This window comes from Scyliorhinus canicula, chromosome 17 (genome assembly GCF_902713615.1).
Source record: "Scyliorhinus canicula chromosome 17, sScyCan1.1, whole genome shotgun sequence".
NCBI lineage: Eukaryota > Metazoa > Chordata > Chondrichthyes > Carcharhiniformes > Scyliorhinidae > Scyliorhinus > Scyliorhinus canicula.
The window spans coordinates 115,302,209-115,318,433 of NC_052162.1; the positions used below are offsets into that span (position 1 = coordinate 115,302,209).

At 46.1% G+C, this 16,225-nt stretch overlaps 1 pseudogene; it reads left to right on the top strand.

Moving 5' to 3' along the window:
• Positions 1–6,161: 6,161 nt before the first annotated feature.
• LOC119952167 lies at positions 6,162–9,298 on the top strand (annotated as a pseudogene).
• The last annotated feature ends 6,927 nt before the right edge of the window (positions 9,299–16,225 follow it).

Here is a 16,225-nt window from a genome sequence, read left to right on the forward strand (position 1 = left end):
CACACTGGGGAGAGGCCATTCACCTGCACTGTGTGTGATAAGGGATTCACTCATTTACTCAACCTGCAGAGCCACCAGCGAGTTCACACTGGAGAGAGGCCATTCACCTGCACTGTGTGTGATAAGGGATTCACTCAGTTATCCAACCTGCAGACACACCAGCGTGTTCACACTGGGGAGAGGCCATTCATCTGCTCTGTGTGTGATAAGGGATTTGCTCAATTATCCAACCTGCTGAGCCATAATGTCACCCACACCAAGAGCAGACCCTTTAAATGCTCTGACTGCAGGAGGGGTTTCAAAAGCTCTCAGCTACTGCTGTCCCACCAGCGCGTTCACTCTGAGGAGAGACCGTTCAGCTGCTCTCACTGCACAAAGAGCTTTAGAACCTCATCCAGCCTGATGAAACACGAACGAGGTCACACCGGGGAGAGCCCGTTCACCTCTCCGACTGGGAAAAGATTCACTCGGTCATCACTTGCTGAGCCACAATGTCACTCACACGAACGAGAAATCCTTTAAATGCTCCGACTGTGGGAGTGGGTTTAAAAGCTCTCAGGTACTGATGATCCACCAGCGCATTCACACTGAGGAGAGACCGTTCACCTGCTCTCATTGTACCAAGAGGTTTCAAACATCATCCACATTGCGGAGACACCAGCAAGTTCACACTGGGAAGAGTTGATTCACCTGCTCTCGCTGTGGGAAGAGATTTAGTGATTCATCTGCCCTATTGACACACTAGCGAGTCCACACTGGAAAGAAGCCATTCACCTGCTCTCACTGTGGGGAGGGATTCACTTAGTCGTCCAACATGCTGAGACACCAAAGGGTTCACAAATGCTGTTGGGTTGGATTCTGCTGTTATTCCTGCTGTTAATCACATCCAGGACTGAACCTGGAGTGGGTGGAGGGGTTTGTCTCATCAATTTCTCCTGGTGCTCGGTCGTGGTGACCCTGGCGAGCTACTGCTCCCCGGACCCGGAATACCCGACTCTGAAGTACCGTCCATACTACCTTCCACAGAGTTCACTTCTGCCATCATCACAGCAGTCTACATCCCACCCCAGGCGGAAGTGAAGAAGGTGCTTGATGAATTGTAACCGCTATAAATAACAATGAAGCAGAATACCCGGAGGCCTTGTTCATTGTGGCCGGGGACGTTAACCAGGCCAACCTCGAGTGTACAGCCAAAATTCCACCACCACATCTCCTGTCCCAACAGGGGCCCCAACATCCTTGACCACTGCTACACAAACATCAAGGGTGCCTCTCAACCCATCCCCTGACCGCATTTCGGAAAATCGGACCACAAGATGGTGCTCCTTCTCCCAGCATACAAGCAGAAACTTAAGCGGGAGAATCCGGTTAAGAAGGTCATACAATGCTGGTCTGAGGCAACGGAAGAGCTCCTACACGACTGCTTGGAGTCAGTGGACTGGTCCATATTCAAGAATTCGGCAGCCAACCTAAACGAGTTTGCCAGCACCATCACAGACTTCATCAGTAAGTGTGTAGAAGATTGCGTGCAAAAGAAGGTAGTATGTATGTTACCCAACCAGAAACCATCGCTTAATTGGGAGATTCACTCATGACTGAAGGCCATGTCTGAGGTGTTCAAGGCAGGCAACCCTGAACTGTACAAGAAATCTATATATGACCTCTGTAAAGCCATCAGATACTCTAAGAGACAATACCAAACTAAGCTAGAGTCACAGACTAATGACAGGGATTCCCGTCGGTTGTGGCAGGGCTTAAACAACATAATAGGCTACAAAGTAAAGCCGAGTAGAATCTTCGGCAACAGCGCACCCCTTCCCGACAAAACCAATGCATTCGATGTTTGTTTTGAGCAGGAAACCAACAAACTGTTGTCAACTGCCCCAGCAGCCTTGGACACAGCCATACCCACCGTCACAGCCTCCAAAGTCAGATTGGCCTTCTTGAAAGTGAACCCTCGGAAAGCGATGGGTCCTGATGAGATCCCAGTTCGTGCACCCAGATCCTGCGCTGACCAACTGGCAGGTGTGTTTGAGGACATCCTCAACCTCTTCCTACTCCATTCTGTCGTTCCCACCTGCTTCAAGAAGACCACCATCACCACATTGCCAAAGGAGAACCAGGCAACGTACCTCAATGACTACTATCCAGTGGCCTTGACATCGATCATTATGAATTGCTTCGAGATGTTGGACACCTCAACTGCATACTCCCAGCATTCCTTGTTCCATTGCAATTCGCACACTGCCACAACCGGTCCACAGCAGATGCCATCTCCCTGGCCCTATACTCGCCCGTGGAGCACCTCGACAACAAGGACTCCTCCGTCAGACTCCTATTCATTAACTACAGCTCCGCCTTCAACACCATAATCCCAGCCAAGCTCATATCAAAGCTCCAAAATTTAGAGTCCTACCAGGTTCGATTCCTGCTTGGGTCACGGCTGTGCAGAGTATGCACGTTCTCCCCGTGTTTGCGTGGGTTTCCTCCGGGTGCACCGGTTTCCTCCCACAAATCCCAAAAGACATGCTTGTTGGGTGAATTAGATGTCCTGAATTTTCCCTCGGTGAACCCGAACAGGCACCAGAGTTTGGCGACCACTGGATTTTCACAGTAATTTCATTGCAGTGTTAATGTAAGCCTACTTGTGACAATTATAAAGATTATTATCACTGACTTTTACCAATTTTTTCAGATGCACCATAGAAAACATCTTATCTGCTGCATCAAAGCTTGTGTTATGGGCCAGAGTTTAGAAAACTCCAAATTATATCATGGAGTTCACCTGACCTACAACTGTTTATCGATTTTGGTTGCGATGAGCACAATTAATTTAAATTTCACCATTTGCTGAACCTGGATCCCTATTGCATTACCCTGGGTCTCTGGATTACTGGTCTGGCTATTGTTTTCCCAGATGTGTTTTGTGAGAGATGAAGTCACTATAGCCAATAATTCTGAGCTGTTTTCGAGTTGTTTCCTTTACGTCCTGTACTTTCCCACTAACTTGCAGACAAAACAGCTGCAACTGTACTGTGTATAACTGTGTTATTGTAACTACTCCTTGAGATGCTTCGGTTCGCTGAAGCATTCCCTGCATGTTTGTAATAAAGATTCCCAAACTTTAACTAACTCTGGACTCCGAGTGGCATTTGTCCCACAACAACCTGGTGTCAGGAACAGGATCCACTGATGGCTCTGATTAAAGGAAAGTCCCCGTGGACAGCAGATACCGGGATGAGTATTGTTTGTTTTATACCACCCTTGTTTAGTTCAGTCTGACTGACCACTGGGGCCTCCTCGGAACCTCGGGGATCTGTTTCTGGTCTGTTTCTTTGACATCCATTCAATGTAATTTCAATAACTGGAACATTTCAGGCAGGGAATTGTCGGTTTTACACCAACGATATGTTTGAGGGCGATGCTGAGGTCCCCGTGACTGAGAGGGTTTTGTAGCTGCCGACAAATGAGGGGATAAAGCCGTACGGGAGGATAAACAGAAAGAGTTAGGCAGTTGGAGAGAGTTTGGTGTGTGTTCAGAGGTCCCAGATAGGGGTTAGCCAGCATCATCACATCAATGGATCTGCACAGAAAAGGTCCAACCAGATGGAACATATAAGATCAAGGTGAGGTAAGTGGCGCAGAGATTTGAAGTCTCTGGAGAGAAAGAGGTCAGAATGGACTTGCCCACAGCAGGAAAGGTAATTTTGAAATTTCTTTGGAGCTTTTTGGGACATTTTCTCAGAACGTTCACTCAAGAAACATAAAAGCTGCATTTGCGCTGAGGGATCACCTCCAGAGGGCAGTGTTTCTGCAACATCCTAAGGTGCCAGATGTAGATGGAAGACTTTGGAAGTTCAATAAGTTTGTCGATGTTTTGAACAATGTTTCGGAGTGTATGGTACTTCTCAGATCAGTTTTGTTCAAGTCAGGTTGTCTCCACCTGAAGGCAGAAGCTGCCATCTTTATGATGAATGTTGATGACTGTCTATGTGGTGGTGCTAGTGAGTTCCAAAACAATGTTACTGACAGGATCAGAACAACATTTAAGGTTGGAGTCAGGCTTCTGGGACCTTTAAATAAATTGGATTGGAAATCGGGCAGTGTGGGTCTGATGTGACTTTACATCAACAATTTCAGGGAGACAGTATGAACCCTGTCACAGTCAATGGGGCCGGGGCCTCACAGAAAGATGAAGATGTTTCCAAAGCTGGGACTGAGCAGCTGCAACGTTGAATTGACCAATTGGATTGGCTGGGCACACAGACAAGGCCGGATACAAGTTTTGATGTCTTCGAGCTGAGTTCTGTAATGAAGCGTCCAAAGGTCGAGGACATTTAATGAGCAAACAAAATATTTTAAAAATACAAGGTGGAGAAATGTGTGCTGAAATTTCCATCTTTGGGTGAGCTGAAGAATATAAAATGGATAGTTTGCAGTGATGCCTCTCACTGGCAGGAGCCTGTCTCAGTGTCTGTACACTGAGTGATGTTTAAATATCTCTTTCAGCAGCAGAACAGACAAACATTTCTCATTCTAGATTCAAAGGTTGATGTACAGCTCCCATGAATCGGGTGACTCTATCTGATCTTGACGTGATGTTTGGTGTGAAATTTCTGTCTGTCAATTCTCCCCTTCTAATATCTTTTAAAATGAGTTTACAAACTTCATCACAGTCGATACTGGATAGAAATTCAGAAAGGAGAATTCTAGTTTATTTGGAACATTCTTTCCTTGTTACTTCTGAAAAGTAAACTCCCCCTCCGTTCTCACTCTCTTGTACCTGATATTCACCCTCCCAATTCTCCTGAAGGTGTGATTCATGCTGATCCACAGATGCAGGGTCACTGCCTCATGTCCCAAAGACAGACACCCAAAAATATTAATGCAGGTGGCGTATGGTCCATCCATATGCACCATTCGCTGTACAACAAAACAATTGATTTATAGTTCTGTATATCACAGTGAGGGTCTGTGAGGAAGAATTTAATTTTGACAATGAGTGGACATAATCTGAAAATCACGATGGTGGTGGAAGTGGAGAATAATAATAACTCCCTCCCTAACAGCAGTGGGTGTCCCTACACCACAGGGACTGCAGCAGTTCAAGAAGGCAACTCACAACCACCTTCTGAAGGGCAACTGGGGATGGACAATAATTGCTGGGGGAACCAGCAATGCCCACATCCCCTAAAATGAATTTAAAAATATTTGAAAAAACAAATACATTTAGAGTACCCAATTATTTTTTTCCAATTAAGGGGCAATTTTGCATGGCCAATCCACTTAACCTGCACATCTTTGGGTTATGGGTTTGAAACCCATGCAGACACAGGGAGAATGTGCAAACTCCACACGGACAGTGACCCAGGGCAGGGATTCGAACCCAGATAAAAAATAATAATTAAAAATTGAAATTTGGTGCAGACTTGAAGAAAACCACTTTGCAGCGAAACAAGGATGTAGAGGTGAAATGGGACCGACGGGATTTCTCTTTCTTGAATCAGCATGGACTCGGGTAACTGAATGGACTCCTTTTGTGTCACAATAATACATGCCTGGAAATATATAATGTACCTACAGTACTTTATTACATAACTAAAAATAATATTGCACTTAATTACAGAACCACAAATATATAATCTACCATAGAGCAACACAAGACATATCTCTGTCCGATATTAATTACTGTCCCCTTAAATGTCAGCCATCTCCTGGGGAAACCAGCTCTTTAATTATGAACATTAGGAAAGAGACCATCCTTTAGCCAGACAACTAAATGTGTCAAGCTGAGGGAGCAAAGGATGTCAATGTCTTTAAGAGAGAGAGAGAGACCTTGGCCAAGCTTTCCAGAGTCTGCACCCTCCCTGGATTCACTTCCTTTCCTTCAGTTGCTGCAAGTGACCAATTGAAGGTGAGAATGAGAAAATAAATGGAAAGGGGGAGAAAAGAAAGTGTTTTACTGACAGATGTTGGAGACAAGAGGAGGTTCCAGTTTGTGTGAAGCTCAATTCTCATTCCCACAAAACCCGCGCTATGATTGGCTGGGGAAGCAGAACGCTCCCACTCTTCCCATTGGTCAACACCTCAGCAGGATAGTCCCGGGTGACGACAGCGCGGAATAGAATAATTTCTATTGGCTGATTCAGGCAGGGCCCCATTGTGATGTCACAGCGGAAGTGAAGGAAAAATCCTCCCCAGGAGATGCTGACATTTGAGTGGACAGCAAATTAATATCAGCGAAAAGCCCAGTGTGGTTATATGGTACAGATTAGATATATTATTGATGGTTCAGTAATAAAGTACATTCATTATTATTTGCAGTTGTGCAATATTGTACTGTGGCTACGTTCTATATTTCCAGTCATCTTTTCTTTGTTCTTTAGAAAATAGGCGACAGTTTTAGATAGAGGATCTGGATCGGCGCAGGCTTGGAGGGCCGAAGGGCCTGTTCCTCTGCTGTAATTTTTCTTTGTTCTTCCCTCAGAGGGTTGTTAGTCTCTGGGTTTCTCTTCCACAGGGACCAGTGGAGTCTGGGAGTCACTGAATATATTCACCGTTGAGTTGGACAGATTTCTGATTGAGAGGGAGCTGAGGGTTATGGGGAATCAATAGGAAAATGGAGAGAAAGCTGAGAGGAGGAGGGATTTCTTCACTCGAGGATGTGGTGGAGCTTTGGAAATCTCTACCCCAGAGAACTGAGAAACCCGGGTGATCAAGTATTTTGGAGACAGAGATTGATAGATTTCTAGATATTCATAATGTCAAGGGATATGGGGTAAATTGGGGGAAAATGGTAGATCGATCAATGATCTTACTGAATGGATAAGCAGGCTCGATGGGCCGAATGGCCGACTCCAGCATCTATTTTGTTATGATCTCTGAGTCCGGTACAGAAAGCAGTGAACATGGTAGCACAGTGGTTAGCACTGTTGTTTCACAGCTCCAGGGTCGTTTAAGGTTCAATTCCCGGCTTGGGTCACTCTCTGTGCGGAGTCTGCACATTCTCCCCGAGTGTCCATGGGTTTCCCCCCACAGTCCGAAGATGTGCAGGTTAGCTGGATTGGCCATGCTAAATTGCCCTTAGTGTTCAAAAAGTTAGGTGGGGTTATGGGGATTGGGTGGAGGTGAGAGCTTGAGTAGGGTGCTCTTTCCAAGGACCGGTGTAGAATCGATGGGCCAAATGGCCTCCTTCTGCACTGTAATGTCTATGATTATATGATTTGTCAGTCAGCCTGAATCAGCACCTTCAGCAGAATTGGGAGTGTGAATATTAGATACAGCAGAGTGAGAATGGAGAGAGTGTGGGATGGAGATTTCCTGCTTTTCACAAATAAGAGAGAAAAGAATGTTCCAGGGAAACTAGAATTATCTGAATTTTTACCCTGTACTGACAATGATATATTTTGTAAATTATTTTTTCAGGATATTAGATGATGACGAAGTAGAGACAGAAATCTCAAATGTCACGTCTCAATCCGACAGTCACTGAAATATTTGGCAACTGAATATGGTCAGACTTTGAATTAAGAAGGAGCAATGTTTGCCCGATCTGTCAGCTTCAAAAAATGTTAAACATCAATGTGACTGGAAAAGCACAAAGACATATGGACACCCTGTGTGAGAGTGTTCTAGTGCACTGACTGTGGAAAGAGCTTTAACCAGTTGCACAGCCTCAAAAAACATCGGACTATTCACAGCCGGGAGAGACCGTACATGTGTCCTGTGTGTGGACAAGACTTTAACTGATCGTAAAGACACAAGGATACTGGCACCATGGAAAAACCCTGGATATGTGGGGACTGTGGAAAGGGATTCAGATGCCCGTCTGTGCTGGAGATTCATCGGCGCAGTCACACTGGAGAGAGGCCGTTCAGCTGCTCTCGGTGTGAAACAACATTCACTCAATCATCCCACCTGCAGAGACACCAGCGAGTTCACACTGGGCAGACGCCATTCACCTGCTCTCAGTGTGGGAAGGGATTCACTCAGTTAGCTGATTTGCGGACACACCAGCGAGTTCACACTGAGGAGAGACCATTCACCTGCTCTCAGTGTGATAAGGGATTCATTCAGTTATCCCACCTGAGGACACACCAGCGAATTCACACTGGGGAAAGGCCGTTCATCTGCTCTCAGTGTGGGAAGGGATTCATTCAGTTATCCCACCTGAGGACACACCAGCGAGTTCACACTGGGGAGAAGCCATTTACCTGCTCGCAGTGTGGGAAGGGATTCAGTGATTTATCCAACCTGCAGACACATCAGCGAGTTCACACTGGGGAGAGGCCGTTCACCTGCCCTCAGTGTGGGACGGGATTCACTCACTTGTCCAGCCTGCAGAAACACCAGCGAGTTCACACTGGGCAGACGCCATTCACCTGCTCTCAGTGTGGGAAGGGATTCACTCAGTTAGCTGATTTGCGGACACACCAGCGAGTTCACACTGGGGAGAGACCATTCACCTGCTCTCAGTGTGATAAGGGATTCATTCAGTTATCCCACCTGAGGACACACCAGCGAGTTCACACTGGGGAAAGGCCGTTCATCTGCTATCAGTGTGGGAAGGGATTCATTCACTTATCCCACCTGAGGACACACCAGCGAGTTCACACTGGGGAGAAGCCATTTACCTGCTCGCAGTGTGGGAAGGGATTCAGTGATTTATCCAACCTGCAGACACATCAGCGAGTTCACACTGGGGAGAGGCCGTTCACCTGCCCTCAGTGTGGGAAGGGATTCACTCAATTGTCCAGCCTGCAGACACACCAGCGAATTCACACTGGGGAGAGGCCTTTCACCTGCCCTCAGTGTGGGAAGGGATTCACTCAATTGTCCAGCCTGCAGTCACACCACCGAATTCACACTGGGGAGAGGCCGTTCACCTGCTCCAAGTGTGGGAAAGGATTTTGTGATTCATCGAACCTGCTGAGACACCAACAAGTTCACAAGTGATTACAGGGGTTGGATTCTGTTGTGATTGTTCCTGCTTTCAATTCAATGCAGCATTGCATTTCATTCACTTTGTCAGTTGGTTGATAGGGAGGGTCGGAGTGTTTTTTCCTGCTGGACTGACCATTCCCACGACTTTGCCTTCAATGGGCTGATGCTCTTTGATACTTGTTAAAATACTTGGTTTCAAATTTCACGAGGTTCAGAGTGAGAGTGTGTTTGGAAGTGAAAAGATATTTAGTTTGCATTTCTGTTTGGATGTACCCCGATCCATGCCACGTTGCCGTGAAGATGGGCTAAGGTGGTTAGCACGGTAGCATTATGGATAGCACAATTGTTTCACAGCTCCAGGTTCGACTCCGGCTTGGGTCAGTGTCTGTGCGGAGTCTGCACATCCTCCCCGTGTGTGCGTGGGTTTCCTCCGGGTGCTCCGGTTTCCTCACACAGTCCAAAGATGTGCAGGTTAGGTGGATTGGCCATGATAAATTGCCCTTAGTGTCCAAAATTGCCCTTAGTGTTGGGTGGGGTTACTGGGTTATGGGGATAGGGTGGAGGTGTTGACCTTGGGGAGGGTGCTCTTTCCAAGAGCCGGTGGGCCAAATGGCCTCCTGCTGAACTGTAAATTCTATGATATGGTTTCTGTCTTTAATTTATATGGATGTTTCTCACAGAAGGAAACTGTTGAGGTATGAGGGGCAAGTTGTATGTGGCAGATTCGGTACTTCCAATAAAAGTTATGGTGTTAGACAGGCAAGCACTAGCATTTAAGGATTTGTTACATATTTATATAAAATATAGATTCTGTTAAGAAACAAAAATCCAATGGGAAAAGTGATGAAATAGTAGCTTCCAAGAAAAGTTAAAAGATTCCATTAGATCAAAGAAAGAGGCACATCAAGTGGCCACAATAGTAGTGATCTTTTTTTAAATATAAATTTAGAATGCCCAATTCATCTTTTTCTAATTGAGGGGCAATTTAGCGTGGTCAATCCACTTACCCTGCACATCTTTGGATTGTGGGGGCGAAACCCACGCAAACACGGGGAAATGTGCAAACTCCACACAGACAGTAACCCAGAGCCGGGATGGAACCTGGGACCTCGGCGCCACGAGGCAGCAGTGCTTAATACTGCGCCACCGTGCTGCCCTGCTAAAATAGTAGTAAGCTGGAGGATTGGGAACTTGTTTTCAAATTCAGCAAAGAAGGAGCAAGACTGACAGAGAAATTTTGGCTAGCTGGGGGGAACGAGCTACGGTACCTCCAGCTCAAAAACTTCCTACGAAAGGAGACAAGGACGTACCCACAACCGCCACGACAGACACCACTGGAAGACCTACTGGACGCAAGTATCCTAGAGAAAGGGAACTGTAGCGACTTGTATGACCGACTGGTAGAAAGGGACGACACCGTACTGGACGCAACAAGAAGGAAATGGGAGGACGACCTGGGGATGGAGATAGGGTGGGAACTCTGGAGCGAAGCACTACATAGGGTCAACTCCACCTCCACGTGCGCAAGGCTCAGCCTGACGCAACTAAAAGTGATACATAGAGCCCACTTAACAAGAAACCGTATGAGCAGGTTCTTCCCGGAGGTGGAGGACAGATGCGAACGGTGCCAAAGAGGCCCGGCCAACCACGCCCACATGTTCTGGCTTGCCCCAGACTTGTGGAGTACTGGACAGCCTTCTTCGAGGCTATGTCCAAAGTGGTGGGGGTGAGGGTGGAGCCATGCCCGATAGTGGCGGTCTTCGGGATTTCAGACCAGCCAGATCTATTCCTGGGGAGGAGGGCGGACGCCCTTGCCTTTGCCTCCCTGATCGCCCGCCGTAGAATCCTGTTTGGCTGGCGGTCAGCAGCACCGCCCAGAGCTGCAGACTGGCTGTCCGACCTCTCGGAATCTCTCCAAATGGAGAAAATCAAATTCGCCATCCGAGGGTCAGACGACGGCTTCCACAGAACGTGGGAGCCATTCATGCAATTGTTCCGGGTCCTGTTTGTGGCCAACGAACAAGAGGAAGAATAGTCGGGTGGCCAAGAATCAGGGGAAAATGGATGGGAATCGGGGGGGGGGGGGGGGGGGGGGTCTACGGGTTCGTTACGGGGGTTTGATGGCTAGCTAAGGCCCAAAACCAAACTGTAAATAAATGCCTATAAACATGTGCCTCGGCCATATTGGGGAATGTAAAATATGTAGGCCGGCTAAAGGGGGGCGGCCACAGTTATTATTACGAAGATGCTTACCTGTAAATATATATGTTAATTTTTGCGTGTTCTTGTTTTTTTTCTCTCTCTCTAACAATTTGTAATTTGTTCAATATAAAACATGAAAACTGAATTTAAAAAAACATTTATAAAGAAGGAGTAAGAAGCTGGTAAAAAGAAAGGAAAAGATTAGCAAAGGCCAATGTGGGTCCATTCCAGGCAGAGACAGGAGAGTTTATAATGGGGAATAAGGAAATGGCAGAGAAACTAAACAATGTGTGTCTGTCTTCACGGAGGAAGATACAGAAATCATCCCAAAAACACTGGAGAACCGAGGAGCTGGTGATCACGAGGAACTGAAAGGAATTAGTCTGAGTGAAAAAGCAGTGCTGGAGAAATTAACAGGATGGGAAGTCAATAAATCCCCAAAAAACTGATGCTCTACATCCCAGAGTGTTGAAAGAGGCGGCTGTAGAGATAGTGGATACATTGGTGATCATCATTCAATATTCTGGACTTCCAGTGATGGTAATGTGCTGAGCGGATACACATCAGGTGGCTCTCCTCCAAACCAGAACCAAATAGGCACTTTTAGGCAAATATTGCCCAGAAATATGAAGGCAAATTAACCTCAACGGAGAAAAGAAAATCTGTCAAAATTCTCTAGATTCTGGAATGGAGTAGGCCATTCAGCCCCTCCAGCCTGCTCCACCATTCAATAAGTCCCTGGCTGATCTAATTGTAACCTCAACTTCACACAGGCCCCTTAGAAAATAAATCTGGGAGATAGCTATGGGGAATAAGGAAATGGCAAAGGAGTTAAATAGATATTTTGCATCCGTGTTGATTATTCGATTAATGCTAAAAAATATGGGGGAGGAATTAAATATCACTACCAGAGATGTAATAAGAACAAAGAACGCAAAAAAGTACAGGGCAAGAACAGGCCCTTCGGCCCTCCAACCCTCAGCACATGATGCCCTAACTTTAAAACAAACCTTCTGCCCTGACTCGGTCCGTATCCCTCTACTTCCTCCCTATTCATTGACCCATCCAGATGCCTCTTAAATGTTGCTAATGTGCTGCTTCCACCACATCCTCTGGCAGCGCGTTCCAGGCACCCACCAGTCTCTGTGTGAGAAACTTACTGCGCACATCTCCCTTAAACTTTCCCCCTCTTACCTTCAACCTGAGCCCCTTTGTAATTGACACTTCACCATTGGAGAAAGCCTCTGACTATCCAACCTGTCGATGCCTCTCATAATTTTGTCGACTGATGAAGGCAAGCATGCCATATGCCTTCTGAATCACCTTGGCCACCTGTGTTGCCACATTTGTGGACCTGCACGCCCAGATCCCTCTATCGGTTAATGTTCTAAGGGTTCTGCCATTTACAGTATAATTCATACCTAGATTTGAACCTCCAAAATGCATCACCTTGCATTATCCGGATTAAACTCCATCTGCCATTGCTGTGCCCAAGTCTCCAATCTATCTACATCCTGTTGTATCCCTCGGCAATCCTCAGCACTATCAGCAACTCTGCCAATCTTCAATTCCTCAAACTTACTGATCAGACTACCCACATTTTCTCCAGACCATTTATATTTGCTACAAACAACAGAGATCCCAGCACTGATCCATGCGGAACACCACTAGCTACAGATCTCCATTCTGAAAAACACCCTTCCATAGCTACTCTCTGTTTCTATAGCCAAGCCAGTTCTGTATCCATCTAGCCAGCCCACCCCGAATCCCACGTGATTTTAGTTTTGTACCAGTCTGCCATGTGGGACCTTGTCAAATGCCTACTAAAGTCCATATAAACTGGATTCACAACCATCCCCGCATCAAATTACTTTGTCACCTATTCAAAAAACTCAATTAAGTTTTTTAAGACATGACTTTCCCCCGTACGAAATATGCTGCCTGTCACTAACTAGTCCATTTTCTGCCAAGTGCGCATATACCCTGTCCCTCAGTATCTTTTCCAAAAGCTTCCCCAATACTGATGGCAGGCTCACCGGTCCATAATTTTCTTAAATAAGGGAACAACATTGGCTATTCTCTAGTCATCTGGAACCTCCCCTGCGGCCAAAGAGGATGTGAAGATATCTGTTAAGGCCCCAAGCATTTCTCCCCTTGCCTCCCGCAGTAACCTGGGATAGATCCCACCCGGCCCTGGGGACTTGTCTACCTTAATGCAATTTAGGATACTCAAGAATTTCTCCTTTGATATATTGACGTTCTCAAGAGCTGTCACACACCGATCCCTGACCTCAACATCCGCCATGCCCTTCTCCCTGGTGAATACCAATACAAAATACTCCTTGGGGATTTCACCCATTTCCTGCGGGTCCACGCATAGCTTTCCTCCATTGTCCTTGAGTGGGCCTACTCTTTCTCTTGCTAACATCTTGCTTCTAATATATGCGTAAAAAGTAATGGAATTTCTCCTTAACCAGGTTTGCTGAAGACATTCCATGGCCCCTTTTAGCTCTCCTAATTCCACGTTTAAGTTCCTTCCTACTTTCACTGTATTCCTCAAGTGCTTCGTCAGTTTTTAGATGACTAGACCTATCATATGCTTCCTTTTCCCTTTTGACGAAGCCACAATTTCCCTTGCCATCCATGGTTCCCAAATCCTGCCATTTCTATCCTTTATTTTTGTGGTGACATGCCTCTCCAGCACTTCAATCAACTGGCCTGTCAAAGCCTTCCACATGTCAGATGTGGATTACCCTCATATAGCTGCTCCCAATCATCCACATTCCCCAGTTCCTGTCTAATTTGGATGTAATCGGTCCTTGCTCAATTAAACACCACTCGCTCCTTCGTAAAGTTGTTCTTTGCATCACCCCAACCATCTCTAATCAAGCAATACAATTCTGTACCATACACACATTTGTAGTCCAGTAATATCGACATATACAAGGCTCGCAGCTACATTAAGATTTTCCGGTCCCTGTTCTCAGGACGGGATGCAGCGAACATGAATTTGTTGACCAGGATGAATTAGGGGGTGTATATTAGGTAGAGCAGAGTGAGAATGGAGGGAGAGTGTTTGGGACAGAGATGTACAGCTTTTGGAATGAGAGAGGGAAGAATGTTCAATACAAACGAGAATTGTCTGTTGTGAATTTCTATTCAGTGCTGACACTGCCTTCAAAATATTCACTCAGCTTCTACTGCCTTTTGAGGAAAGGAGTTCCAAAGACTCACAACCCTCTGAGAGAAAAAGTTCTCCTCTGCCTTAAATGGGCAAGTTATTACTTTTAAAGTGACTCCAATTTCTCGATTCTCCCACAAGAGGAAACATCCTTTCCACATCCACCTGTCAAGACCCCTCAGGATCTTATACAGTACAATCAAATCACCTAAACTTCATCGGACACAAGCCCTGCCTGTCCAATCATTCCTCATGAGACCAGCCTCCAATTCCAGGTATGAGTCCAGTAAACTTTCTCTGAACTGCTTCCAACACATTGACATCATTCCTTAAATGAGAGCAATACTGTACACAGTGCTCCAGATGTGGTCTCACCAATGTCCTGTATAACTGAAGCATAACCTCCCTACTTTTATATTCAATTCTCCTCACAATAAACAATAACATTCTATTAGCTTCCCTAATTACTTGCTGTACCTGTATACTCGCCTTTTGTGATTCATGCTCTTGGGCACCCAGATCCTTCTGAGTCTCAGAGCTCTGCAATCTCTCACCATTTAGATTTATTTATTTATTTATTTTCATAAATTTAGAGTACCCAATTAATTTTTACCAATTAAGGGGCAACATAGCGTGGCCAATCCACCTAGCCTGCACATCTTTGGGTTGTGGGGGCAATACTCACGCAGACACGGGGAGAATGTGCAAACTCCACACGGACAGTGACCCAGAGCCGGGATCGAACCTGGGACCTCGGCGCCGTGAGGCAGCAGGGCTAACCCACTGCGCCACCGTGCTGCCCCTCTCACCATTTAGATAATCAGCTTTTTTATTCTTCTGGCCAAAATGGACAGTTACACATTTCCCACATTATTCTCCATTTAGCAGATCTTATTCCACTCATTTAACATGTAAACGTTTTAACCTCCTTATGTTCTCTTCACAATTTGCTTTCCTGACTATCTTTGATCATTGGAACATAGGAGTAGTAGTTGTCCATTCATCCCATCGAGTCTGCTCCACCATTCAATACAATCATGGCTGATCATCCACTTCAATGCCTTTCCCCTCACACTATCCCCATATCCCTTTGTGTTATTGGGATTTAGAAATCTGTCAGTCTCTGTTTTAAACACACGCAATGACTGAGCTCCCACTGCCCTCTGGGGTAGAGAATTCCAAAGATTCACAACTTGTGGATCTCTGTAGATCAAACCATTGCCCTGATCTATCCCCATATCCCTGTCAGTTTATTTCCCTCAAAAGCCCATCCAATTTCCTTTTGGAAACATTCCATCATCTCTGCTTCTAGCCCCCTCGTAGGAAGTGGCTTCCAGGTTTTTCACACTTTCTTCAAATGCAAACAAGTCTCAGAAAGAGGCCATCTTGCCCATCGTTCCCATGCTAGCTCTTTGAGTGAACTATCTGACTAGTTCCATCGGCCGGCAAGTTTCTTTTCCCACAGAATCTGTCCAGTTCCCTTTTGAAAGTTGCTGTTGAATTTACTTCCTGCACCTTTGTCAGGCAGTGAATCCCAACAGCTTGTTCTGTTTTACATCTAACAATTTCACAATATACTGTGTTTGGATTTTCACAGGGGATCTGAAATGGAGAGAAAGACATGGTTGTTGCACAAAATCAAGACTCAGTCTTTATGAGTGGTCTTAATGAATCGGCAGAGTGTGAAATACCCAGATTTGCGGTGCCAAGGTGCCAGTCTGGCAGTGCCAAGGTGCACACGTTCTCGGGGCTGGGCCGGGGAGGGGGGGGGGGACCCCCCACCCTGCCCTATCCCTGACATCTCAGGGGGGTCTCCAATGGCCCGGGGAACCCCTCAGGTACCCTGACGCCTGGCCCATGTCTGTGTGGGCCATTACTAATCGGTGTCCATGTGACCGA